This window comes from Felis catus, chromosome D2, assembly GCF_018350175.1.
Source record: "Felis catus isolate Fca126 chromosome D2, F.catus_Fca126_mat1.0, whole genome shotgun sequence".
Classification (NCBI taxonomy): domain Eukaryota; kingdom Metazoa; phylum Chordata; class Mammalia; order Carnivora; family Felidae; genus Felis; species Felis catus.
This window is the reverse complement of record NC_058378.1, coordinates 30951634-30978542: the sequence shown is the minus strand read 5'-3', so window position 1 is coordinate 30978542 and position 26909 is coordinate 30951634. Positions and strand designations below refer to the sequence as shown.

General features: G+C 43.4%; 1 long non-coding RNA gene across 1 annotated transcript; it reads right to left on the bottom strand.

Annotated features, from left to right (window-relative positions):
• Window positions 1-24549: 24549 nt before the first annotated feature.
• LOC111557062 lies at window positions 24550-26324 on the bottom strand. Its single transcript, XR_002736825.2, has 2 exons — window positions 25762-26324; window positions 24550-25532 (listed from the first exon to the last, which is right to left on the bottom strand). It is a non-coding gene; the product is annotated as an uncharacterized LOC111557062 (long non-coding RNA).
• Window positions 26325-26909: the final 585 nt, after the last annotated feature.

The following is a 26909-nucleotide window of genomic DNA, read 5'->3' as shown; positions in this document are numbered from 1 at the left end:
TCTTCCAGTTCATAACCACAGGGTTGTGACGTTGGACGTCTTCTCCGTTACACCTGTCTCTCCTCTCTTTTCCACCACGAATCCTGATTCTCAAGGGCACAAGAGATGATAGCATTAGAACATTTCACGATTACTCATGGACTTTATCCTTCACTCAAACAAGACACCTTCAGAAAAGTAACTATAAGGCTTCTACTGCCAGTGTTATCACTAAGAGTAGTGAAAATACTTTTTTGGGAGAGTCTCACCATTCTACCCCCATTTAAAAATAATGCACCGTATCTACCTTGTTTGAATGCCAACCAGTGCATACTATAAAACTCTTTCTTTTAGGCCTCATTTAACGTTATTGTTACAAATAACTCCATGTTTACCACTGGGCACCATTTCTCAGGTTAAATGTGTCTCTAGTCATTTGGCTGGACTTAAAGTTAATTTGTTTTCTTTTAACTTATTTTCTTTCTAAAAATATATTTGTTTAGTGTTTATTCATTTTTGAGACAGAGAGAGAGGGAGAGAGCGAGCATGAGCAGGGGAGGGGCAGGGAGAGAGGGAGACACAGAATCCGAAGCAGGCTCCGGGCTCTGAGCTGTCAGCACAGAGCCCGACGCGGGGCTCGAACTCACAACGCACGAGATCGTGACCTGAGCCAAGGTCGGATGCTTAACCAACTGAGCCACCCAGGGGCCCCTAGCCTATTTTATTTCTGCATATTGGTCTTGTCTGAAGTTCTTTCTTTAATAGATTTTTTCAGGGAGGGCTTATGGGACCAATGTCCTTGTGTTTTTTGCATGTTGAAAACATTTTTTGTCCCTTTACACCTGAATGGCATTTTTGCTGCCTCTAAGATCCTTGACTCTGCTTTCTTTGAGTATCTTAAAATTATTGTGCATTTGCTTGCCAAGAAATATTAGCGTAGAAATGTTGTATGATAATCCAATTTTCTTTCTCTTATAATTCGTTTGCTGTTTTGATTGGATGCCCAAAGTGTTTTTTTTCTTTTACTTTAAAGTTTAGTAATTTCATTAGAATATTTTGTGATATGAGTCATTCTAAGTCAACAATCTTAGATATAGGAGTGTGTTCTTTTCAAATGCGATTTCAAAACTTTTTTTTTTTATTTCAAGAAAGTTTTTTAAATTACAGTTTTGGGCGTTTACTCATTCCCTTGTTTTAGTTTTTTTCTTTGGAGACTTCTATTACTCACGTATTGACTCGTCTTTCCCCATACAGCGTTCACCTGTTATCCACAGGGGATATGTTTCAAGTCCCCCGGGGGCTGCCTGAACTCATGGATTGCACCAAACCCTATATATTCTGTGTTCCTTCCAATATCTATGTACTGATGATAAAGTGTAATTTATAAATCAAATACAGGAAGAGAATCACAACAGTAACTAATAATAAAGTAGAACAAATTATAACAATATACTATAATAAAAGTTACATGAATGTGGTCTCTCTCTCAGAAGATCTTCCTGTATGGCACTCACCCTTCTTCTTGTGGTGATATAAGATGGTAAAGTGCTTACATGATGAAATGAATGAGGTGAATGACACAGTCATTGTGACCTGGGGTCAGGCTACTATTGACCTTCTGATAATATGCTATAGTTTTTAAAAACTCCTGGTCTGATAATTCTGACAGTTTCTGTCCTATCTGATTTTCTTTTCTTTTCTTTTTTTTTTTTTTGTAAGTTTATTTATTTATTTTGAAAGAGAGAGAGCGAGAGAGCAGGAGAGGTGCAGAGAGAGAGGTAAGGGCACCAAGAGAGAACCCCAAGCAGGCTCTGAGATGTCAGTGTGGAGCCCCACATGGGCTTGAACTCAAGGACCGTGAGATCATGACCTGAATCCAGATCAAGAGTTGGCTGCTCAACCGTCTGAGCCACCCAGGTGCCCCATGATTCTGCTTCCGATGCTTATTCAGTCTCTTTACACAGCTTTTGCCTTTTAGTATGCCTTGTAAATTTTTGGTGAAAGGGGGACATGAGGTACTGAGGAAAAGAAAGTGCATCGCTAGGGTCTTTAGTAATGTGGTGGGGAGATGGAGTGGGAAGGGAAGCATTCTCTCATGTTATGACTAAGTCTTTGTCCTTTGGTGAGCCTATGTCCCTGAGCTGTGAACTTCACCCACGCTGTACAGTTTCCCCCGCTCTCTTTAGGTGGGACAGGAGAGCTAGAGGGGGCTGGAGTTGGGCACTTCCCTTTCTCCAGGGTGGTAAGGTGCTGAAAAACTCAGTGAGGCTTTGGCAGAACGCTTTCTCTTGAGAGCAGGCCTAATTAAGGAAAGAAGAGTACTCTGGCGTATTTTAAAATGGTTCCTTTCCCCGTCCCCTGCCAGAAACATGATGGCATTTTTCTCTGAGACTCACACTGAGGACCTTATAGGGCTCCCGGAGGAGGTAAAATGCACAAATGCCTGGGGGAAGCTGTGACTGGAGTTACGAACTCACACTCGTCCACACGGAGCCTCCAGCAATGTGTGCGGCCTCGGTTTTCCTGTCCTGGCAGGAAGTCTCTGCTCCTCTATGTCGTGATTCTCTGCATCCGCCTGCCTGTAGCTCCGGCTTTGGAGGGACTCACTCCTCCTTTTAGCACCTTAGAGACTCATCGGAGTCCACTGCTGACTTCTCAGCTCCACTTCTCAGCTATTGTTTTCAAGTTGGTAAATATGTAAGTAGGGAAAGATGGCTGGTGGTTATCTTCCCCTTTCTGGGCTTTCCTTAATTATTTGGAGTTCTTGGCTCTGTAAGTGCTAACACTTTCCTAGCTCCCCAACACCTTCAAATAGGTTAAAAATTATTAGGCTAGCTTTTATAGCTGTTTTCAGTGGAATGGAACGAGCCAGTCCCTCATTGCCAGAACAGGACCCACTTTGCGGAGTTCGACTTTTGGTGAATATTTAAATTATTTTTCTAGGATCTCTAACTGCTCATTAAAAAAAAAATTGACCTGTTTCATAGTGTCTTGTACACGCAGCATAGTTTCTGCACTTAAAAATACCTAAGCATTTTATGGGGGCACCTGGGTGGCTCAGTTGGTTGAGGATCTGACTCTTGGTTTTGGCTCTGGTCGTGATCTTGCAACTCATGAGTTCGAGCCCCACAGTGGGCTCTGTACTGACGGCACAAAGCCTGCTCAGAATTCTCTGTTTCCTTCACTCTCTTCCCTTTCCTCTCTCTCTCTCTCTCTCTGAAAAATAAATAAATAAACTTAAAAAATATCTAAGTGTTTTAAAGAATATACTTGTATTCTACCTTTCAGTGTTCCATCGCCTTTGCTTCTTGGATGTCATTTCTCCTTGAAGGAGTTTGTGGCTCTTGTCCTTTACGTTTTGATTGTGAGCTAATCTCTACCAAGGGTCATTTCTGCTGGAGTTCTGATATGGTTTGCAGAATTTTCTAAGGGAGAAGTTTGCATTTGCCTCTGGTAGCACTCTAAGGGCTTCACTATCTCCAGCCGATTTTAATGTTAATTTTAGGTGTACAGATGAAGGGGAAGTGGCAATTACTACTAATAGTAATGGGGTTTCTTTCGGGGCGGTGGAATGTTCTGGAAGAGATAGCGATGATGCTGACACAACTTTGTGAATGAACTAAAAGCACTGAAACCACTTGAAAGTGGTTTGAACTTTACTGTGTGTGAACTGTATGATAAAAACAAAAAAAAATCCAAGTTTCTCTACATGCAAGTGATATAAATTCAGACTACACATCTCCCCCAGCCTCCCAAGGCCCAGGTGGACAAGAAATTTCTTTGTTGCACCTCTGGGCCTGTGGATAGTAGTTTTTAGTCCTTATTTAAAGACAAAGCAGCTGTTCAAGGGTTTCGTATTTTACCTCTTGCCTCCTATAAGCCTTAGGACTTGTTCCTGTCTTTGGTGGGTATTAAAATCCCAACCTCAAACTCTTATGTCTTAAGTCTAATACCTCTTTAAGTCACCAGGATTTTTCTTCCTTCTTAACGTTCTAATTTGAATTCTTTTTTCATTTTTGGTCCCAGCGATTTTTTTTCTCTTGCTTTACGTTAGCTAATCATTTTGAAAAGTTGGTTAATATATCGTAGTGTCACTACAGTCCATGTGATTAACACTTCTGTTTTTGCCGCTACGCATAACACTGCAAGAAACATTCTTTTTGTTCAAAGGACTTTTTTTAAAGTTCTTGTTTTCTTTAATTTATTTTATGAGAGAGAGAGAGAGGGAGAGAGAATTCCAAGTAGGCTCTGCACTGTTAGCACAGAACCTGACATAGGGCTTGAACTCACAAACCGTGAAATCATGACCCGGGCTGAAATCAAGAGTCAGACGCTCAACCAACTGAGCCACCCAGGTGCCCCTGCCAGAAACAGCCTTGTACCTGTGTTCTCATGAGATGATACTTTTATTATTATTTTTGTAAGATTGAGTCCAATAAGTGGGACTGTTGTATCTGTCAGGAAGGAAGATTTCCTCTGCTCATCAAGGTTCTTCCAGCCAGACTAAGACTAAAATTGACATCAGACAGATGAACAAGAGAAAATCAAATTTAATTTCGTACATATGGGGAATCCACAAAGATGTGAAAATTCCAAAGATAGGCAAAACGGGGTATGCGTGTCGTTCTGAACTAAGGAGAAAGGGATAGGGGTCTAGGACTTCAAAGGGAACCCATGCAATTCACAAGAAGTTGAAAAAGACTAACGGTTTGATAAAGAACTGTTTTCTGGGCCCCTGGAGGAACAAAGGGACGAAGAGGACTTGGATCAAACAGGCCTTGCTAGGTTCCTCCCTGTCTGCCGTATCTAGTTTATGTCATAATGTAGTTACCTGTGTCCTCCTGGAGCCGACTCTCCCTCTACATTCTTTTTAGGCAGTTGAGGGGGAGGTAAAGAGCTTTTCCTGAACCTGCCGGGCTGCGATGCTTTTTAATTCAAAATCATCCCCGCACCGAAGTGGCCCATCTTGGGGACCTTTGAACCCTACATGTCAAATGTATGCACATTTTGAATGTCCATAGCTATTGCCAGATAATTTCTCAGGGGTGCTGTAGAATCCCCCCCCAACCCCCACCCCCCCAACCCCCCCAAAACTTGTGAAGTTCGTGAAGCAGGTCTTATCAGTTGTAGAAGGTGTAATTCATACGAAAGATTAGACTTGTCCATCTCTCTCTCTTTTTTTAAGTTTATTTATTTTGAGAAAGACAAAGACAGCATGGGTGGGGGAGAGGCAGAGAGAGGGAGACGGAGGATCCCAAGCAGGTTCCACGCTGCCAACGCAGAGCCCGATGCGGGGCTTGAACTCCCTAAACTGTGAGATCATGAACTGAGTCTAAACCCGCAGTCAGACTCTTAATCGACTGAGCCACCCAGGTGCCCTGAGACTTGTCTATCTCTTAAATCATATTCTTCTAAATCATACACCGAGCACCAAGTGACCCATAAAGCTGAATCCCAGGCTCCCCTGAAGGTGATTCTAGCATCTGTTCACTTGTTCCGGAGTCACTGAAACTTCAGTTTTGTTCAGTCTTACTTTTCGGATCTGTCTCTCAATTTTTATTCCCAAAGGGGTTGAGTTTGGCAGCTGTCCTTTCTGGCTTGGGTTTAAGACTCTCCCCTCGAAGGATGCTGGCTTTTTTCTTCTTTCCCAGGTTTTGACTGTCTTGGGACATATCTCTGCCTGTCCTCCCTTGGTCACTCCTAAGATTCACCCCTGGCCCACCTGTGATGGGCCGAAGTTGGAATAAAATAGCCCCTGAAATTTGTGACTATTTCCTTTGCTATCATGGAAGATAGCACTGGGAGTTGTGGAGAAGATGAGGGCTATCTTAATAAGCATGGATAAAACTAATATTGATATTTTTAAATGAATAGTAAGGAAGTCGAGAGAACTGGCTAATGGCCAGTACGATAATAAAACTGTGAGTTTTAAGCACAGAGGGCTGATTAGGGGGAAAAAAAAAGTTATATTGGGCAACACTGTGCAGTTTGTTTTGATAGTTTTGAAACTTGAGGAGACGCAGTAGATATTCTATGCATAAATGTTAGCAACACATTTCAGTGTTTGAGAATTTTGCTTGTAAAATTTAAGATGCTTTGGAATGAGAAACACGGTCACGTGGCTCACAGTCTGCTTGAAACACTGTAAATTACCAATGGTATTGTTTGGTAGTGGGCTGAGAAGTGGCAGAGGTTATGGAGTCGGAACGTTATTGCTGGAAAACTGTACCTCTTAAGAAAAAATGTCAAGGAATTTCAGGAGTTTCGGAGCCGTGTATGAAGAAGAAATCATGTCGGTTCTGTCCCCTTGAAGTGCTGGGAGAGCTGACTTTTCGACAAGGTGGACAAGGGCGGACAGCGCTTTATGGAAATGAGCATTTTTTTTTTTAACTTTTTAACGTTTATTTATTTTTGAGACAGAGAGAGACAGAGCATGAATGGGGGAGGGTCAGGGAGAGGGAGACACAGAATCTGAAACAGGCTCCAGGCTCTGAGCTGTCAGCACAGAGCCCAACACGGGGCTCGAACTCACGGACCGCGAGATCATGACCTGAGCCGAAGTCGGCCGCTTAACCGACTGAGCCACCCGGACGCCCCGGAAATGAGCATTTTATGTTTGAACGGCTTGTGGCAACCAAATGGCCCATCAGTTGTCACCTGGGAATTGTTTCTCTCAATGGTGGTGGTTGATGCTTTCCTGCTCTAAGTGTCGTAGGGATTCAGAAAGATTTTTCTCTGAAGTTCCAAATCCTTAGGGTTTATTTTACAAAAATCATTACATCCGCTTTCTTCAGTCACCTTTGGAATTGTTCGCCTGTTGTACTGATATTATTTTCAACAATTAAAAATCGTCAGTGGGGTGCCTGGGTGGCTCAGTCAATTAAGCGTCAGTCTTTTGGTTTTGGCTCAGGTCACGATCTCACCGTTTGTGGGTTCCAGTCCCGCATTGGGCTCTGTGTTGACGGTGCAAAGCCTGCTGGGGATTCTCTCTCTCTCTCTCTCTCTCTCTCTCTCTCTGCTCCCCCCACCTCCCCCACCCCACAGCTTGGACTTTTCTTCCCCCCCCCTCAAAATAAATAAACTTAAAAAAAAAAAAACCCACGAGATTCTTGTGATTCAGGAATGGACTGTATTCTGTTGTAATTTCTCCCAGAAATGGAAATGTTTCATAGGCTCCCTTTGGGAATGCAATTATCTGGTTAATCTCAGTGTGCTATTACAAAGCATTTTTAGGTCTTGGTCTTGGTCTGTAACAAAGCACCATAGACTTGCTGCCTTTAACAACAGATGTTTTTTCCTCGTGGTTCTGAAGGCCGGAAATCCAAGATCAAGGTGATGGCAGATTTGGTTCCTGGTTAGAACCCTCTTCCTGGCTTGCAGTCAGCTGCCTCCGTGGTGGGTCTTCACATGGCCGAGGAGAGAGAGCTCTCTTCTTCCTTTTATAAGGATCTGCCCTCCCACTCCTCATCATGGGGCTCCCACCCTCATGACTTTATCTAAACCTAATTACCTCCTAAAGGCCTCACCTCTAAATGCCATCACATTTCGGGAAAGGGCGTCAACATACGAATTTTGAGAGGACACAAACGGTCCATAACAGATCTCATGCCTCTAAATTTTATTTCAAGAAAATGCCTCTCAATGCCACATTTCTAATAGAATACAGTATATATTTATACATATACACACATATATATATCTTATCTAGACTATGTTGAAAAATATTTTGAAGTTGTGCATATATATGATATAAGGTATATAGAATATATTGCCAAATATTTTGAAGTCACATAAAGGGCAGTTTCCGGAACAATTGATCAGAATTTTTTTGTTTTTACTTGTAATAGAGAATACTTGTCTCTCAGAGAAATGATTTCCCATCGATTTCCTTCCCATTTCCCTTTCTTCCTTTCAGCTTTTATCTATCGGTAGAACAATTTTAAAAGCAATCTTGAAAAAAAAAAAATCAAACCCCGTCACTCTCCACAAGGCACTTTTTTTTGGTAAGTTCCATTTGTTAGTTTTGTTCATATATAATTAGAGTCTGCAATTTTGTTTTCTGCTTATTTTATTCCACTTAAAACTGTCACAAATGTTTCCCTGTGTAGTTACATCATTACCTTTATCATTATCATATGATTTTATGATTGCACGATAATCTCAAAAGATGAAATAGCACATTTACCGAGCTGTTATAATGGAAACCATTCTAAAGTGCAATCGTGAGAGATGCTCCCCCTCCTTCCTCCTACTTGTCCCCAAAGATGCATGGGTCTTTTGGTGGGTAGTCAGAAGCTCTAGGCTATTCTGGGGGATGCCAGTCACAGAAATACCAGGTGCTCAGGGAACTTACAGTCCAGCTCAGCGACAATTTTTTTAAAAAAGTTTTTCAGGGGCGCCTGGGTGGCTCAGTCGGTTGAGCGTCCGACTTCGGCTCAGGTCATGATCTTGCAGTCTGTGAGTTCGAGCCCCGTGTCGGGCTCTGTGCTGACAGCTCGGAGCCTGGAGCTTGTTTCGGATTCTGTGTCTCCTTCTCTCTCTGACCCTCCCCCATTCATGCTCTGTCTCTCTCTGTCCCAAAAATAAATAAACTTAAATTTTTTTTTTAAATTTTTCATTCATTACAAAAGCAGATCAATCTTGCTTCAAAAAATTTAGGGAGAGAAAAAAAAGAAGAAAAATCAGCCTTAGTTTCACCTTTGATACTATCACTGTAGTATTTCCTTCCACTTCGGCTTTTATATTAGTACATTCTCCACCCCCCCCCCCAGTTTTTTTATTCTTTGTCTTTTGCCTTAAAAACATACAGAATACATGAATACATTCTTACTGTAAAAAATCAAAATAATTCTTTTTTAAAAATTAAAAAAAAAATTTTTAAATTTATTTTTGAGAGAGAGACCGTGCGAGCAGGGGAGGGGCAGAGAGAGAGGGAGACACAGAATCTGAAGCAGGCTCCAGGCTCGGAGCTGCCAGCACAGAACCCGACGTGGGGCTCGAACTCACGGACCGCGAGATCCTGACCTGAGCCCAAGTTGGACACTTAACTGAGCCACCCAGGCGCCCCCTGATCAAAATAATTATTAAGTGGAAAGGACACAATAGAGCTGTTCTTCCTTCTAGCGTACTAACCTCCCCGCCCTTTGAAGGTAAGTTTCTATTCAATATTTGGTGAGCATGATTCCAATTTTCTTTCTTTGTGGCTACGTACATACAAATACATATAGAGCTTCTTTTCTTTTTTACAAATAGGATCATTTCTACATTGTGTGGTACCTTGCTTTTTCAATTTACAGGGGAGCCGTTTCATATTCTTTAGAAGGGATCATATCGGAATTTTAAAATGTTTCTTCTATTGATGGACATATAGATTTGTTCCTATTTTTTTCTATAACAATGTTACAGTGAATATTCTTGTACATTCCTCTCTGGAACATGTGTGAGAATTTCTATGTGGTGGGTCCTTTTCAGTTGAACTTCAAGTTCACATAGGAGACATGTTAAAATTTTTGAGACCGATTGTCAAACTGATTTGAATTTATATCCTTTCTAATAGTATCCCGGGGTGTCTGTTGTCTTTTATTCTTGTCAGATTTCATATTGTAAAACGTAATTTTTTGATAACTTTGGAATGCTTTATTATCGCTTTCATTTGTGTTTCTTTGCATTGTAATGGATCTGGCTTATTTCACTTAGCGTAATGTTTTCAATATTCATTGATATGGTACCATGGATCAAAACTTCATTTCTTTTTTTTTTTTTTAAGTTTATTTGTTTGTTTTGCGACAGAGAGAGAGATAGTAGGGGAGGGGCACAGAGAGGGAGAGAGACTCCCAAGCAGACTTCTTGCCTTCAGCACGGAGCCCTACCCAAACTAAATGAGATCGTGACCTGAGCCGAGATCAAAAGGCAGTTGTTCAATCAACAGAGCCACCCAGGCACACCCCCGTCTTTTTAATTATAGCTACCTTGGTAAGAGTAAAGTGGTATTTCACTGTGGATTTGGTTTGAGTTGTTCATCTTTTTGTGCTTATTGGCCATTTGTACGTCATCTTTGGAGTCATGTCTATTAAAATTCTTTTCCCATTTTTATAATGGGTTATTTGCCTTTTTTTTATTATTGAATTCAAGAGTTCTTTATTTATTGTAGATACAAGTCATATTTCCTTCCATTTTGTTGGTTGCCCTTTAATTCTTGACAGTGACCATTGAAGCACAAAATTTTTAAATTTTTTTTAAATTTTATTTTTAATTTTTTACAATTTACATCCAAATTAGTTAGCGTATAGTGCAACAATGATTTCAGGGGTAGATTCCTTAGTGCCCCTTACCCATTTAGCCCATCCCCCCTCCCACAGCCCCTCCCATAACCCTCAGTTTGTTCTCCCTATTTATGAGTCTCTTCTGTTTTGTCCCCCTCCCTGTTTTTATATTATTTTTGTTTCCCTTCCCTTATGTTCATCTGTTTTCTCTCTTAAAGTCCTCATATGAGTGAAGTCATATGATTTTTGTCTTTCTCTGACTAATTTCACTTAGCATAATACCCCCCAGTTGCATCCACGTAGTTGCAAATGGCAAGATTTCATTCTTTTTGAATGCCGAGTACTATTCCATTGTATATATATACCACATCTTCTTTATCCATTCATCCATCGATGGACATTTGGGCTCTTTCCATACTTTGGCTATTGTCGATAGTGCTGCTATAAACATGGGGGTGCATGTGCCCCTCCGAAACAGCACATCTATATCCCGTGGATAGATGCCTAGTAGTGCAATTGCTGGGTCGTAGGGTAGTTCTATTTTCCGTTTTTTGAGGAACCTCCATACTGTTTTCCAGAGTGGCTGCACCAGCTTGCATTCCCACAAAATTTTTTAATTTTGATAAAATCTATTATATCTATTTTTTTCATTTGGTTGCTTGTGCTTTTGGGGTCCTGTCTAAAAAGGTTTTGCCTAACCCAAAGTCATGAGGATTTAATCCTATATTTTCTTCTAAGAGATTTCTATTCTATCATCCATGGTCATTGAATTTTTTTAGATGGTGTGAAGGGTTCAAATTCATTTTTTTTCCCACATGTATATATCCATTATTGCAACACTATTTGTGAAAAAGATTGTTTTTCCCATTGAATTGTCTTGATATCTTTGTTGAAAATCAGTTCACGTAAGGTTTAATTTCTGGTCTCTTCTATTGGAATGTCTATCTTTATGCCAATACCACGTAATCTTGATTACTGTGGTTTTGTGGTAAATTCTGAAATTAGAAGGGTGAGTTCAACTTTGTTCAGAATTTTTTTTGTTTATTTTATGCCCTGATTTTGGCTATTCCATATGAATGTTAGTATCAGGCTGTGAATTTCTGCAAGATAAAAGCGGTTGGGATTTTGACAAGGATTGCATTGAATATACTGATCAATTTGGGGACTATTGCCATCTTGACAATATTAAGTCTTCTATCAACATGGGAAGGGTGTAGAGCTTACTTAAAAAAAAAGGTTTAAGAAAAATAAAATAAAAGCCTGATAGAATTCCCAAGGGAAGCCATCAGGTTCTGGACCTTTCCTTGTGGGAAGTTTTAAAATTACTGACTTAATCTCTTGTAAGTATAGTCAGACTCTCTATTTCTTTCTCCTTTAGTCAGTTTTGATAGTTTATGTCTCTAGATTTGTCCTTTTCATTTAGATTATGTAATGTGTTGGCATATAATAGCTCATAGTATTCCTTTTATTTCTCTAATCCCTTTTATTTCTTATAATCTTATTTCTGTAAGGTTGGTAGTAATAGGCATCTATTAGTTCAGTGCAGAGCCTGATGCAGGGCTCAAACTCAGGAACCCTGAGATCATGTCTTGAGCCGAAGTCATATGCTTAACCGACTGGTTCACCCAGCCATCCCTCCAACTATTTTTAATTGTCTGTTTTTCACTTCAATTCTATCAATTTTTACTTTATATATTCCTGTATCTGTTGTTAGGGTCATATGTATTTAGAATTTTTATATCTTCTTGAGGGATTGACCCTTTTATCATTATAAAATGTCCTTTTTTGTTTCTAGTAGGAATTTTTGTCTTACAGTTTATTTTGTCTGATACTAGTATAGTCATTCCAGTTCTCTTTTGATTACTGTTTGGATGGTATATCTTTTTCCTTTTTTTGACTGTCAATATATTTATGTCTTTGAATGGAAAATGTCTCTTATAGATAGCATGTATTTAGATCATACTTTTTTTTTCATTCATTCATTCTGACAAACTTTGTGTTTTGATTGGCAAGTTTAATCTATTAAACATTTAATGTAATTATTGATAAGGTACTATTTACATCTGCCCTTTGGTCAATATTTCTTTAATTTTTTTTTTTAGCATTTATTCATTTTTGAAAGGCAGAGAGAGACAGAGCGCGAATGGGGGAGGGGGAGGGAGAGAGGGCAACGCAGAATCCGAAGCAGGCTCCAGGCTCCGAGCTGTCAGCACAGAGCCCGATGCGGGGCTTGAACTCATGGACTCACGGACCGTGAGATCATGACCTGAGCCGAAGTCGGCCGCTTAACCGACTGAGCCACCCAGGCGCCCGGGTCAATATTTCTTTAAGTGTGCTTTTGTCCCTTTCACACTCTCTTCTCCTTCTGAGACTCCTATTACGCACATACTGGTATGCCTGATGGTGTCCCACGTGTCCCCAAGGCTTGTTTAGTTTTATTCCTGGGTTTTCTTTTCTGTTCCTCAGACTGGACAATCTCAATTGAACTATCTTCACATTTGCTAATTCTATCTTCTGCACGCTCAGATTTATTGCATTTTGGTTGTATTTTTTAACCCCAGAATTTCTATTTGCTCTGTGTAGTCACTGAAGTCTGTGCTCAGTTAGCTCAGACATCAGCTAATGGTTACAAAGGGATTGCTCAAATGGCTAGAGCTAAGAAGTCTCCTATTCTTTGCCAAAGGACTCTGTGTATGTGTTGGAACATGCCTTCAACGCTCAGCCAAGTAGCTGACAACTCTGCCTTAACCCTCACTTACTGCTTGTATAGGGTCTCAAGGTCAGCCAGAGGTGATAGCCAGGGCTTCTCAGCTCTCTCCTGAGCGTGAGCACAGTCCCACGTATGCATGCGGCTTTTTAGATTACTAGGAATATGTTGGAGCTTTTAGAAGTCCCCCATGGACATTTCATTTCCCAATTTTTCCTTGTAAACTTTTTGGTTAGACTGTTGTTTTTCCCGACTGTTATCCACACTCACGTAGCCACGACGTTAAACAGCCACCGCGGATGGTTTTTGACTAACGCCCCTCGAGAAGAGACAGTTTTCACTGGGATAACTCTGAGTCATGTCAAATAAAGATAAACCCGTCAAGAGCTCCTTCTAGGAAATGACCAGGCAGGTCAGGTAATGACAGTTTTCTGGAAACGTGGCCTTGAATGAGTTCCAACCTGGCTCTGCCTGCCGCCTCCCCGCTCCCCCATTCGCCACCCCAAGTTTCTGGCGGGCTTTTGGTTTTCGCTGTGATTTCAGGCTGTCCACTGCTGAGCTGGGGAGGGAGTTATGGAAAGAAGGCGAATCAAATGTCAGCTAGTTTTCTTGAATAAATGTCTTCCGGGTTGCTGCAAACATTAATTTCTAGAGTTCTGAAAAAGTTGATTCTGACAGTTTTTGCCATTGTTCCAGTTGCTTTTGAGAGGGGAAGTATTTTCAGAACTCCTTACTCTATGATTCTCACCGATGGCACCCTGGACACCTGATAATTTTCAATGTTTAGCACACCACCTCTCCTTTGTATGTCCACACAGTTAATCAGCATTTTCATCTTCCTCTTATTCAGGATAAGGAATGGCATGGGGATGAGTTTATTTTCTCTTTCCTTAGGTTGCTACTGTCTCTGTTGAGAGAGAAATTCTAAAAATTGGGAATTTTCTTTGTTCTAGATTACTAACAGTAAAACAACAATCATTTAGGCTTAACTATACATTTTACTCATTTCTATGTGCATTCCAGTTTCTTATATTCCGTGGCTTACTTTATGCTGGGTTACACTTTCTGGTAATAATTCCAATGAGAGTTTACAGCCTAAGAAATATTCTGAGTCCTGCATATCTGAACATGTCTTCATTTTGTGCTAATAATTGAACACTAGTTTTATTGTATATAGAATTTAGTTTCACACTTATTTTGCCTCAACTTTGAAGTTATTTCTATGTTATCTTTTATTTGAGAGAGAGAGAGGATGAGCAGGGGAAAGGGGCAGAGGGAGACAGAAAGAGAGAGAGAGAGAGAGAGAGAATCCCAAGCCAGCTCTGCACTGTCAGCACAGAGCCTAACTCATGGTTCCATCCCACAAACCTGGGATCATGACCTGAGCTGAAATCAAGAGTTAGATACTCAACTGACTGGGCCACCCAGATGCCCCTCCATTGTCTTCTTTATATTTAAAAAAAAAATCATTTCAAACGAAGAAAATTATAATAGCATAAAGACTCCTGCCTACCCTTCACCCAGATTTACCAATTGTTCACATTTCCCCACATTTGTTTTATTATTTTCTTTTTGTCTTTGTCACTTTCTATTTTCTTTCTGAACTGTTGGAGAGCTGTTGTAGATATCCTCCCCCTAAGTAATTCAGTGTGTATTTTCTAAGGGCAAGAGTATCCACATTGAGAGCTATAATATCCTTATAAAAAATGGGAAATTTAACGTGAATACAATAGTACTAATATGCAGGCTCTACTCAAGTGTGTCCAATTGCCCTATAGAAAACTTGATGGTATTACTTTTCTGGTCCAGGATTCATCTAGTTCTCATGTCTCTTTAATCTTTCTCCTTTGTTAAGCTGGATCATTTCTTCCGTCTCTCTTTGTCATTCCCCACACTGATATTTTTGAAGGGTATAGGCCAGTGTTTTTGTCGCATCTCCCTCCGTTGCATTGTATTCTTACATCCAATGTTGCTAGAGTTTGGAGGTAGAGAGACTGAATGAGTGTGTGCTTAACTCAGCATACTCCACCCTCACTCTTGAAAAGGCGGGGAAATATACAGGCGACTTTGGGAATATCCGGTACCCAAGCTCCTCAAGGGCTGTTGAAGCTCAGAATCCCTGGAGATGCCATGTAATGGCCCATTTTGGGGGGAGTGTGCTGCTTTCTCAAATGGAGCATGAGTTGGCGAAGAGATCTCTGTGCGTTGGTGCCATCCAAACCAATGTCTCCCCAATTCCCACGTTACAGATTTAATCTCCAGGAGGTTGCACACGGACTTTTTTCAAGCACGCTTATGGCTGTCAACAGCGACTATTGTCATATCGTGTTGAAAACACCAATGCTGGGGCGCCTGGGAGGCGCAGTCGGTTAAGCGTCCGACTTCAGCCAGGTCACGATCTCGCGGTCCGTGAGTTCGAGCCCCGCGTCAGGCTCTGGGCTGATGGCTCGGAGCCTGGAGCCTGTTTCCGATTCTGTGTCTCCCTCTCTCTCTGCCCCTCCCCTGTTCATGCTGTGTCTCTCTCTGTCCCCAAAATAAATAAAAAACGTTGAAAACACCAATGCTTACAATGTACCTCCCGCTATCACTGTAGGCCGTGATAGCCTCGGAAAGATTTAGAGTTCGGTGATGTCATTTTATGAGGAAGCAGGGACTCTGGGAGACGAAGATCTGGTGACGGCCACATAGCTTGTTAGTGCCACAGCCACATCTTGAATTAATATTCTGATTTATTATTTCAACTTGAAATGACCCAGCAATCCTAAAGAAACCACTGTTCAGCAGTGGCAAACCTACAGTGGCCACATAAATTGAATTCATGCTGGGAAGGAGTGGGGAATGGATACAGTTCCCATCTCCAGGACTAATATGCTGTGCATTTGCTAGCTCCGTTAAAAATGTCAGGTGGATAATATGCATAAAGTGTCACTGCATGGGGCTCTATGAAGTCAAAAACGAGAGACTGCAATTCATTATTCTAAGAGCATCTTGACTGTCAGCACATTGAATTAAGGGGCCAGTAGCAAAGAGGTCCGTCCCAGTTAACAGCCACACATGTGAAGGGTCAGGGGTCTTTAATTCAGAGGAAAGGCTCTAGCCATATAAACATAGAGATTTATTGCTCACCCAGCGATGAGTGTTAGGAGACGCGCGGGTCAACATCCTTCACGACATCTGCTTTTGATAAGCTCTGCAGAGTTAGTTATTTACGTCAAGAGTTCTTAGCCCCAAGCCAAGTGGGGGTGGGGTGGGGTGGAGAGACAGTGAACAGAGGAGAGGAAGGGCACGGGAGCTCACAGGGATCAGAAGGTTAATACTCAAATACAGGGCTCCATCAATACGTGCTCAAGGGTTTTCCTGATGACACATTTACCAGCATAATGTATGAGTTGAAAATGATGAGGGGTTTTAATGTCTGTGAAATAGGTCTGGGTATTAAATACAGCAAAGCATTGCTTTACAATTGGAGAAAATCTTTTTGCGGTTCAACAGAAAATGATGCTTCATCTGTAGTATATCCTCCCTGGGTTATCGGATTCTCCATCTGTCCATTGTCTTTGAACGATACGTAAATTCTGTCGTGTCTGATGGTGATAGTCCACCGTAATTTGCAATTCATCGCCACGTTCTTTACTTCGTATAAATTTGTGGTCTTTTGACTTTTCTGCTGGGCTGGTTAAAACACGGTTGGTTTCCTCATCGCATGAGTCAAAATCCTTAACATGCATTCATTTTTATATCTGTATGCGAATCATGATTTTACCTTTAAAAAAATTTTTTTAATGTTTTTATTTATTTTTGAGACAGAGAGAGACGGAGCATGCGCAGGGGAGGGGCAGAGAGAGAGGGAGACACGGACTCTGAAGCAGGCTCCAGGCCCTGAGCTGTCAGCACAGAGCCGGATGCGGGGCTCGAACTCACGAACGGTGAGATCATGACCTGAGCCAAAGTCAGACGCTTCACCGACTGAGCCACCCAGGCGCCCCGATTTTATCTTTTTCTGAATATTATCTTCTAACACAAAATTCTTCTGCAGCCTGATGGCTTGTGAAGAAATTCAGCTGGGGCGCCTGGGTGGCGCAGTCGGTTAAGCGTCCGACTTCAGCCAGGTCACGATCTCGCGGTCCGTGAGTTCGAGCCCCGCGTCAGGCTCTGGGCTGATGGCTCGGAGCCTGGAGCCTGTTTCCGATGCTGTGTCTCCCTCTCTCTCTGCCCCTCGCCCGCTCATGCTCTGTTTCTTTCTGTCCCCAAAATAAAAAAAAAAAAAAAAAAAAGAAATTCAGCTACGCTCCTCTTTCCCGTCTAAGAGTTGGTTATGCAGACCGGGTCTCTGGAGATTTTTTGACTGGAACTTTTAAACAGCAGTATTTTCAAAACACAGCTGAAACTTTCTCTTTTCTTCATTTCTGATGCACTGTTGGGTTTATTAATTTGACAGCACAGGACTATGTATCTAAAGTACTTACCTGTTTTACCAGTTTTGCTGCAAGGAGTTAAGAGAAGTTGATGGGCGGTTGGGGAGGACAGTGAGAAAGAAAATGTCAAGGAACAGAAAACGGAAGTGATGTTTTTATACGCTTCATCGCAGCGCTACCATCGTGGAGCAGGAAGGGCTCCTGGTTGCATCTAACAACAGACCCAGATCTGGAATCCGTATCTTGCAGGTCTGCGCTGCTCTTTGGAAAACAAGAAGAGAGGTAGAAGCTTATATGTTTAGAAGCTCCCCCACCCAGCCCCGCAAACTGTATAATGCAAGAACTGTATTTCTGACGCCCTAATCTGAAGACGGAGGCCCCTAGATTACTGAGAAGTGAATGCAGAAATTCCCTTCCACTTGCCCTCCATGTGGGTTTCCCCGAACAGCAGGGAGAGGGAGGGACCACAGCTCTGGAGAAGGGCCTCCGCGGTCCCCTTATCCTTAGCTGGTTTTCTCAAGAGCTGGTGGGACTATGGTGTCAGGTGACTTCGGGAGAGTCATAAACATTCTCAGCGTCTCTTGTAGAAGATGAGCAAGGTGCAGATGATCTCACAGGCTTGTTTCTATTCTGATGTGGTAGGAAAGCAAGGTCAAGCCTTTTTGGTGTGTTGAAGAGGCAAGGAACCTGCTATCTATCAAGGCTTTTTTTTTTTTTAAATTCCTTAGCTTCATTTTGGTCTTCCAGAAAGGCTAAGAAGGCACGTCTCAGTCCAACGGAGTTACTGCAGGCTTTTCATGGCTCCACAGTGGAGGTTGCCTGAGCCATTCCTTGGGACTCCTGCCCACTTTGGTTGGCTTGTCAATTCCAGGCCATTTGATTATATTTCTGCCTTGGTACAAATTTTCTTCGTGGGTTGTTAGACACGGGTGAAGAAATTTGGGGCAGATCAGGAAGATATTCAAAGCTTGAGTATTTCATTAAAACTTGTTGAGGGGGGGGCGCCTGGGTGGTACAGTCGGTTAAGCGTCCGACTTCAGCCAGGTCACGATCTCGCGGTCCGTGAGTTAGAGCCCCGCGTCGGGCTCTGGGCTGATGGCTCAGAGCCTGGAGCCTGTTTCCGATTCTGTGTCTCCCTTTCTCTCTGCCCCTCCCCCGTTCATGCTCTGTCTCTCTCTGTCCCAAAAATAAATAAACGTTGAAAAAAAAAATAAAAAAAAATAAAAAAAATAAAACTTGTTGAAAATGATTTCTTCCCCAAATGCTCTTAAAGCTAATAAAATAATGATGGTTATTAATCATGGGTCTTTAGAAGTATCAACAGTAAAAGTTAACTTCACACTCCATTTCTTTTTGGTTTTGTCCCAAAATAGAATTCATGCAAAATAAAATATGAAACAGAAGTTTCCCTTATATGAAATGTGAAGCATCTGACTCTTGATTGCGGCTCAGGTCATGATCTCATGGCCGTGAGATCGAGCTCTGTGTTGGGCTCTGCACTGGCAGGATTTAGCCTGCTTGGGATTCTCTGTCTCCCTTTCTCTCTGCCCCTCCTCCACTCATGCTCTCTCTCTCTCTCTCAAAAAAAAAATCTATATATATACATATATAAAAGAAATTTCCCTTATATTAAATGTTCATACTCCAACTAATTGACATAACGAAAATTAAGACTTTGTATTTCCACGTGCATCTTTTGAATTTTAAAACACCTGGGAGCAGCTGTTTTTATTTGTAGTTGAATCTCCATTCTTAAGTGATCTAGTCAGTCCCACATCTGTTAACAAGAGTCAGAGCTAAAACCCACTCTCCTGACCTTCAATCTTTTCTTTTTTATACAGCACTATCTTACTTTCGTTAGTTAGGAACGAGGGCTCCCTTTAATCACCAAACCCCTTTTTCCTTCTGAAAGATATTAAAATAAAGGTATATCATTCCTTAAAAAAATAATAAAAAATAAAAAAACCCAAGATGTAGATGGTTTGTAATTTATTACTTAGATCAACTTCCATTTTAGAAAAAAAAAACAGAAATAAAATATATAATCTATATTTACATCTGTACAGTGCAAAGTATTTACACCATAGATATTAAGTACAAAATCGCATAGAAAATTCTAGGATGACACAGACAGAAAGGACCACAGTTTCCACAGGGAATTTTCTGGCTATGTTTTTCCTTAACAAATGGAAGCATTAGGCTAACAGTTGCCTAACCATTTTGCTAATTTAGCCAGTTACTGTCTCGCTTTTCTAGCTTGGTGGCCTCTCCTAAACAGGCTTTTGTTCAGTGTAATTAGTAACTGAGTTTCCACACTGCTTTCTGGGGTTTCATCCTTAGGATACCTGTTCTGTCATTGTGGATCAGGACACTGGCCCTCGTGGGGTCCCCAGGGGGCAGAGCCTTCCCCTTAAAATGGCATTTGTACAAATTTGCTAAAGTTCTCCCCATCTGGGAGTAGCAAAGCTACATTTCAAGGAATAGTCAGATTTTTTTCAGTTATGTCTTCTGCAGGATATTTGCGTTGCAAAGAATACCCATCCTCGTATCGTATAGGGCCGAGGATTAGAAGGGGCTGTCATTTAGTGCGCTGGTGACAGAACTGAGGCTGGAACCAGGATCTTCTGACCCCCACACAGCGCCCCTACTCTGGTCTCACTGCCTGGGATGGAGTTAGCTCAGCATCCCAGATTTTATTCTATCGAATAGGAGACCAGAAGTTTCAAAGAGATGTGGGTATGGGTTAGCTGGGGGCCCTGCCCTCTATTTCAAAGACACTTGAAAAGGCACTTGCCAAAAGCCATCTACTCCTAGGTCCTTAGGCAAACCCCAACCGCCTGGGCTGTCCTCCCTCCGGTTCACTTTTAGCTTGGACATTGCTGAAATGGAGCAAAGAGCCCACCGGAGGGAGGCGGGGAAGCTCTTTTTGACCTGGTATGTTCAGGCATTGGAAAACTGAATCGTGGCCAATTAAAAATCAAAGTCAGAGACTGGAAGGACAGAAAAATCCAGCAAAGAAACAAGTTTTGTTGAAATAGCACCTGATAATGGGAAGAAAACCACATAGGTGGCATTTAAAAGGACCAATCTTTTAATGTCAGTATCTATCTACCAAAAGGCTTGCTCACTGCTTAAGCAAGGTGCTTTCCTATGTCTACTTATACAAATAACTAACATGCTTCCAAACGATCAGAGGTGCCTGGAAAAATAAATTGAGTGCACCAGAAAATAAATCCAAATTTATGAATAATAGAATAATAGTGACACGGATCACAATAATAAGAGACAGCTCTTAAAACACCAAGATATGACATATAAGAAGTTAGCAACAGCACAACATGTATAAAATGGGTATCGTAAAATGGAAACATTTCTGAAATTATCTGCAGGCTAGGAAAAGCAAGAAAAATTCCGTTCCATTATCGAGGTCATCATAGAAATAAAACAATGTGCATTTAAACATTGCACACCAAATGTACCAAATAACAAAAAAAAAAAAAAGCTTCAATAAAGTGAAAGTGGGGCACCTGGCCGGCTCAGTTGGAAGAGCTTGTGACTCTTGATTTGGGATCATGACGTCGAGCCCACGTGGTTGTAGAGATTACTTTAATAAATGAAACTTAAAAAAAAAAAAAAGTGAAAGTAACAAATGCAGAAAGTCCAGTTGCTTCAATAAAACGATCGGCCTGGGATTGCGGAGGAAGGTTGCAGTGTCCAGTTGGGTAAAAGGAAGTTGCTGGGAATAAAGGAATTGGGCACCTTTGCCCCTAATATGGTTTCGCAGGTAAATGGCATTTTTACTGAATCACTGAAATATATTATGAAAAATCCCACAATATATACTTTTGCTCACAATCTGCTCTCAGACTTATGGAGTATTTAAAATTCTTTGGAACCCTTTTTTAGATCATTGATGGGAGAGGCCACAGCGCTCAGAGAGTGGGGTCTGGGATAACAGTCCGGTTGCTGTAGAAAAACTGTGATCTGAGGGGCAGGGGTTCTGTCCAGAAGGAGTCCCTTTGATCAGTAGGGAGAGGCCGAGGTTGAGGCCAAGGCTGTCATGCTCTTGGGTCACCGCCGTCCAGGGGAACGCCTTTCTGAGGCTCCTAGTAGGAGTCCAAGAATCCCCAGGTCTCCAGGCACCCCAGAAAGGCTTCCTCTTCCCATGGCCAGCAGCCTGGGGTGGACACGTGGAAAGCTGTGAGCGTGGCCCTTCAGAACCACACTCATTGTGAGGGACGTGGTGTGACTACCTCAGGACTTGGTGAGGGGCACTCATACGAGTGGCTGTTTCACAAAAGAAAACCTTAACTGGAGAAACCACACTTCCTTCAGGGGCCCCTTCTGAGAGGGGCACCCTCCCCTTACGGTTAGTGTTTGGACGGGGGAACTGAAGTCTGCACCCCAACACAGAACTAGTCCGCTCCTCTGAGTCTGTGTGTCAGGTTGACGGCATATTTCTTGGCCATGCGGTAGAGTGGAACGTTACTCTGTCCTGCCTCTATCCCTGCTGGTGAGCTTTGTATGGCTCTTGGTCTAGTAACCCCAACCGTATTCCCAGGGCCACCTCTTTCTCCCTCATATACCTGCGGGGATGCCTTCCAGAAGCACACACAACACGGGAGCTAATTTTCTCTTAAAGACAGGTATTATAAACCCTTTTGGCCACATGGCGGCTACAGAGCCCCTCCGAGATTTATGCGGATCGTTCTAGAGCACACACACGGAACTCTAGTGGCCACGGTGATGGGAACCCTGCAGACCTCTGCTCATTCATGGGAAATACTGAGGGTCTTTCACGGAGGTCTTGGATGGCCAGGGAACTGGCTGGCTTTTTTGGCTGAGTTATGGAACAGAGCTGGCTTTTAAGAAAAAGGTTAGTTCCTCTATTTTTGGCCACAAATACCTGGCACTGGGTTTCTCTGAACATCTCATCACGTGTCAGAAACCTCATCCCGGATCCCCACAATCCACGCGTGGGAGCAATCCGAGTGAGTTCCCAAAGGCAAAGGAAGGAAACCAGCACAGGGAATTGTAACCCCTCTTTGTTCAGGCAGCTTTGCATCCAGGTTTGCTGGAGAGGAAGCAGTTATCAGCTCAGACCGGAACCAGAACACCTCTTCAAATCAGAAGAAAATAGACACTGATGTGGTTAAAAAGCAAAGCAAACCAAGCAAATCCCTGACAGGCGTAAAGACAAATGCATCTGACCTGTCGAAATCAGCAAAAAAGCTATGGAACTATAGAATCACAACATATTACACCTAGCACCACCCGTTCGTTTTCAGGATAGGGAAGCTGAAACTCTTTGCTCTGTGGCCCGCTGCCTTCCCCTGGAGACACGGAACGCACAGGTCTGTACTAACAAGTTCACTGTGACGTATTGAACTTAAAACCAATAGGAAACCCTGGAGATTTGCTTATGACCCTGAAACAAACAAACAAACAAACAAAACCAAGAAATCAAAGCAGTTTTTCACCAGGAGGTCCTAATAACAATGTTTTTATGAGAATAAACACCAAAAATGAAAGAAATAGAAAGCGTGTATTTCCCTACTCATCGGGAACATAATAAGATAAACGGTACCCCTGTCAAAGGCTATCGCGATGAAAGGCACCAGGCGTGTTTGGTAGGCAAACAAAATTGTCACGCAAGTTGACAAGATGGCAAATCTTTCTCCCACTTCACACAGGACTTCCTTGTGTGAAGGTGAGCTAGAATGGCAGGGAGCTCTGGGGGACAGAGGATGGGAATGGAGACAGAAAGGGATGGGGACAGGGACACAGGAGGGAACCAAGTGGTCTGAGGGCGAGGGGCGAATGGAAAACAAAAGAAAACAGACCAGATAAGGAGGGGAGAAATCTGCAGGGGTGCTAGAAGACCATCGCTGATGGGCTGGGGGGGGGGTCTTAGCTCTTGGGGGAGGGTCAGAGATTAGTAAGTAACCATTTGGGAAAGTGCCACAAATGTCAAAAAGGTAGGAACCTCTCGGCCTCTCACCATCTACTTTACATGGTGAGGAAGAGCCAGCCCCGGGCACTGTATGGAGGTAAAAACGGGGCCCCTCGGAAATCAGGGACTGACCTGCAGCCCAGGAAAGGTCCTGCATGTTGAAAAATGACCTCTTTTTGGTAAACGGCACTAAGGCGTGAAAGGGATTCCTGCAGGGGTCACAGGACAGCTGTGCACGTTGTTGGGGACACTCAGGATGAGGAGAGTGGGTGAGGGGTTGGCTCACTCCAGGAGGCTTAGCACCAAGGTGCCTTCACAGGAGGCGCTTTTGACCCAAAGGAGAGCTCAGGGGAAATAACTTTTTAAAAGTCATAGGAAAAATACCGTTAGTAAAAAAGAAGACATCTCGCTTTAACATCAAAACAGAAATGATAGAAAAACTTCAATCGTTAGCAAACTATATACAGGTAAATGTTTTCTTCCATATAAAAGACCCACTGCCTGCAGTATAGACAGGTCCTTACCAAAAATAATTACAAGAAAAAAAGTAATTAATTGGAGCTTTTATCATCTAGGGATTACTCTTGGAAACTCCACCCCCCCTCCCCAGTGCCTAATGTATACAGTGGTCAGATAAGCTGTGACCTTCATTATGCATTTCTGAAACTTACATTCTGACCTGCTTTGAAAAAATGCATTAAAGCTCAATTAAACGCACTGAAGGTTCCTGCAACAGAGCTTTATCTAGTGAATTACTGAGGTAACGATTGTTAAACTTAAGACGACAGGTTGACAGGCTGGGGGAGCCTCACCCACAGCGTCTAAGAGGGCACGGGTGGGATTCGAAGGAGGGTGGGAGCCTGCTGGGGGGTGGGAGCCAGCCCAGCACCAAGGAAACATCTTCTGCTGGGGTCAATAAAAAGGAGAATCCTCATTCCTCAACCAGGAATATGGGTAACTGGAATTTTAAAGAAGGATTTTAAAAAATGTTGATTTTTCCCTGTTAGGGAAAAGAAAAATAAAACTCTAGGAGTATTTATGGGATTTAGTTTTAAAAAGCAACTTCCCAGGGGAAGTCCACAACCATCGGCCTATCCCCCCACCACCGGCCACCCAACGTTTCTGCTTCTCTGTTATTCAGCACACTTAGCATTTGTCCTCCAGGCCCCCTGTGTGGACGCAAGAGGGCCTGCTTTGAACCTGATTTGCCAGAAATTTTAATGCATCTTTTCCAAGCGACTCCAGTTAGTTGAGGTTTGACAATGAAAAGCAAGGTTTTTTTTTTTTGTTGTTGTTCTTTTTTTTTTTCCTGGACGGCGAACACGAACCACTGCATTGTCTAACCTTACATAGCGCTTTTCTGTGTTCCGAGTCCTTTCCCTGGACGGTCCTCCGTTGCCGGTGAGGCGGGCGGAGCCCATCCCCGGTCAGGGATGAGGGAACGGAGCGCGGCGGGCTTGCCCATGGTGGCCCCGGAAGGCAAGTGGCAGTCAGGGCCAGCACGCGCACCTCCCTCCCTGGGCCAGGGCGCTGTCCCACTGGCTGTGGGACTTGCAGGCCTGTTTATTTTGGCGGACGTTTGCAATAAAACATTTGGTCTTTGGAATGAGCGGAGTGCAAGAAAAGTGTCTCTTGGCGGGCAGTGTCACTGTATTTCTTACAGAGAAGAGAGCCCAGGACTGGCAGGTTCCTCTCTTAAAAGGTGGCCGTGATGGATCTGTCTTCCTCCACCGTTATTGGCTCAGAGTGGTTTGCTGGGAGGTGCGGAAGACCATTTGTCTGTATACAAATGTCCAGGATCCTGTGAGTCATCGAAAGTCCTCAAACCCATTCATTTGTGTGTCACGTCATATAGGGATGCTTTTTTATTTCTCCCATGCCCCCATGCGGAGGGCAGGGGGGTTGGGTGGCCGGTTCACCCGGCTGTAAAAACCCAGCAGTACTTACTGAGCCCCGTGTCATGTGTGGATCACCATCTGGGTCTATTAGCTGTGACTTTTGCCATATTCAGTTATACACATGGGTCCTTGACCCCCAAGGGGTCCGGGATGGACTCAAGCTGTCTGTCTGCAGCCCCTGGATGTTGGATGTGCTCGTCCCACTCAGGTAAAGAGGCCGCTGTTCCTACTTACGATAAGCATCCAAAAGGGGAGAACGTGGAGTTATCAGTTATCAGTGAGGGTCAGGACTGGATCGACACCTTTGTGGGTCAGGCACTGTGAGTGGGAAAAATAATAAACTCGTTGTAATGCATTTGCTTCGGCTTGCAGGGCTGAGAAAAGATGTCATGGAGTTAAGGTCAGAATGTGTGCCCTGGGTGATCCAGTCTTTCCCTCCTGAAAGTGCCTTGGGGAGGAATTTCTCGGAGCTGTCGGTTTATTCAAGAAGGACCTTGTTTGCCTTTGAATACCCACCGCCCTTTGTTTCTGCCTTTCTCTGGCCTACCTGCCCTTCAGATGTGGACGTCACTTCCGTTCTGATCTTATCTCCCACTAGAGGTGAGTGGAGGTGAGAACAGGGGCAGTATCTTTGTGCTCTACACAATGTCCACCTGGTCCCAACACTTTAGGCCTTGGTACATGGTCGTGGCTCTAAGGAGACAGGAGGTGTTGAATCCTTGCCAGTGGTCGCCCTGGAGGGGCCGGGGGATGACTCATGAATTGGGTCCTAGTGTGACCCCCACCTCCTGGTTGGCCAGGTTGACATCTGTCGTCACGGCTCACGGTTATCAGCGGTGCCTTCCTTTACTTGCAACAAGTCCTCGATGGGACGAGAGAATATCGCCATCCTATTCACAGAAGAAGCAGGTGGCAAAGTGGTCTGCATAGGGTGACCGAGGGAGAAGGAAGGCAGTGGGTGGGTAGTTACCAAGCTCTGTCCCTTCAACAATTCCGCGAAAGGAAGAGGGCTTATTCCAGATCCTCTTGAAAATATGTCGATTGCTGCCCCTCTCCATCATTTCAGCTCAGTGCCAGCTGGAGCCTCTCAGGACACCGGGCTACATGCGCCAGGCCCTTGGCTCTGAGGGCCAGCCTAGGCGTCCAACCTCATTGCCCAGGCTTCTCTCCTCTATGACATCATCGCTCTTTCCTCTTGAAGACAAATGCTCCCTGGTTTTCCAGCTCGGTACACTCATCAGCCGATGAGATTTGAGAGAACCCAGGAAGTAAAAGGGTTAACAGTGACGCACCAAAGGAAGTTAAAGGAAACATGTTGAGAAGGAGCTAGGAAGGTGACAGGTCTCCGGCCCCAGCTTCCCGGGGAGGGGAGGTCTTCCGAGGTGGGACAATGACAATGCTGGCGGGAGAGGCTGCTCAGAGAACTGCAATTGTCCAATAGAAAGGGGCATCCAAGAGCCCTTAAAGGTGTAGCAGCACAGCAGCAGACGGTCCCAGCTGTGGCTGTGGCCGAAATCCCGGCAGAGAGCTGGAGACGCAGGCATGCCGAGCCTTCACTCTTCCGGTTGAGCTCTGGCCCTCAGGAAGGGCAGACGGCCCATAGTCACCTGTGGTCACCCTCTGATCAACCCTCAAGCCAGGCCCCCGGGAAGGGTCTGGCCTGAGACTCCCCGTCTTCTCCCTCCTCCAGGGCAA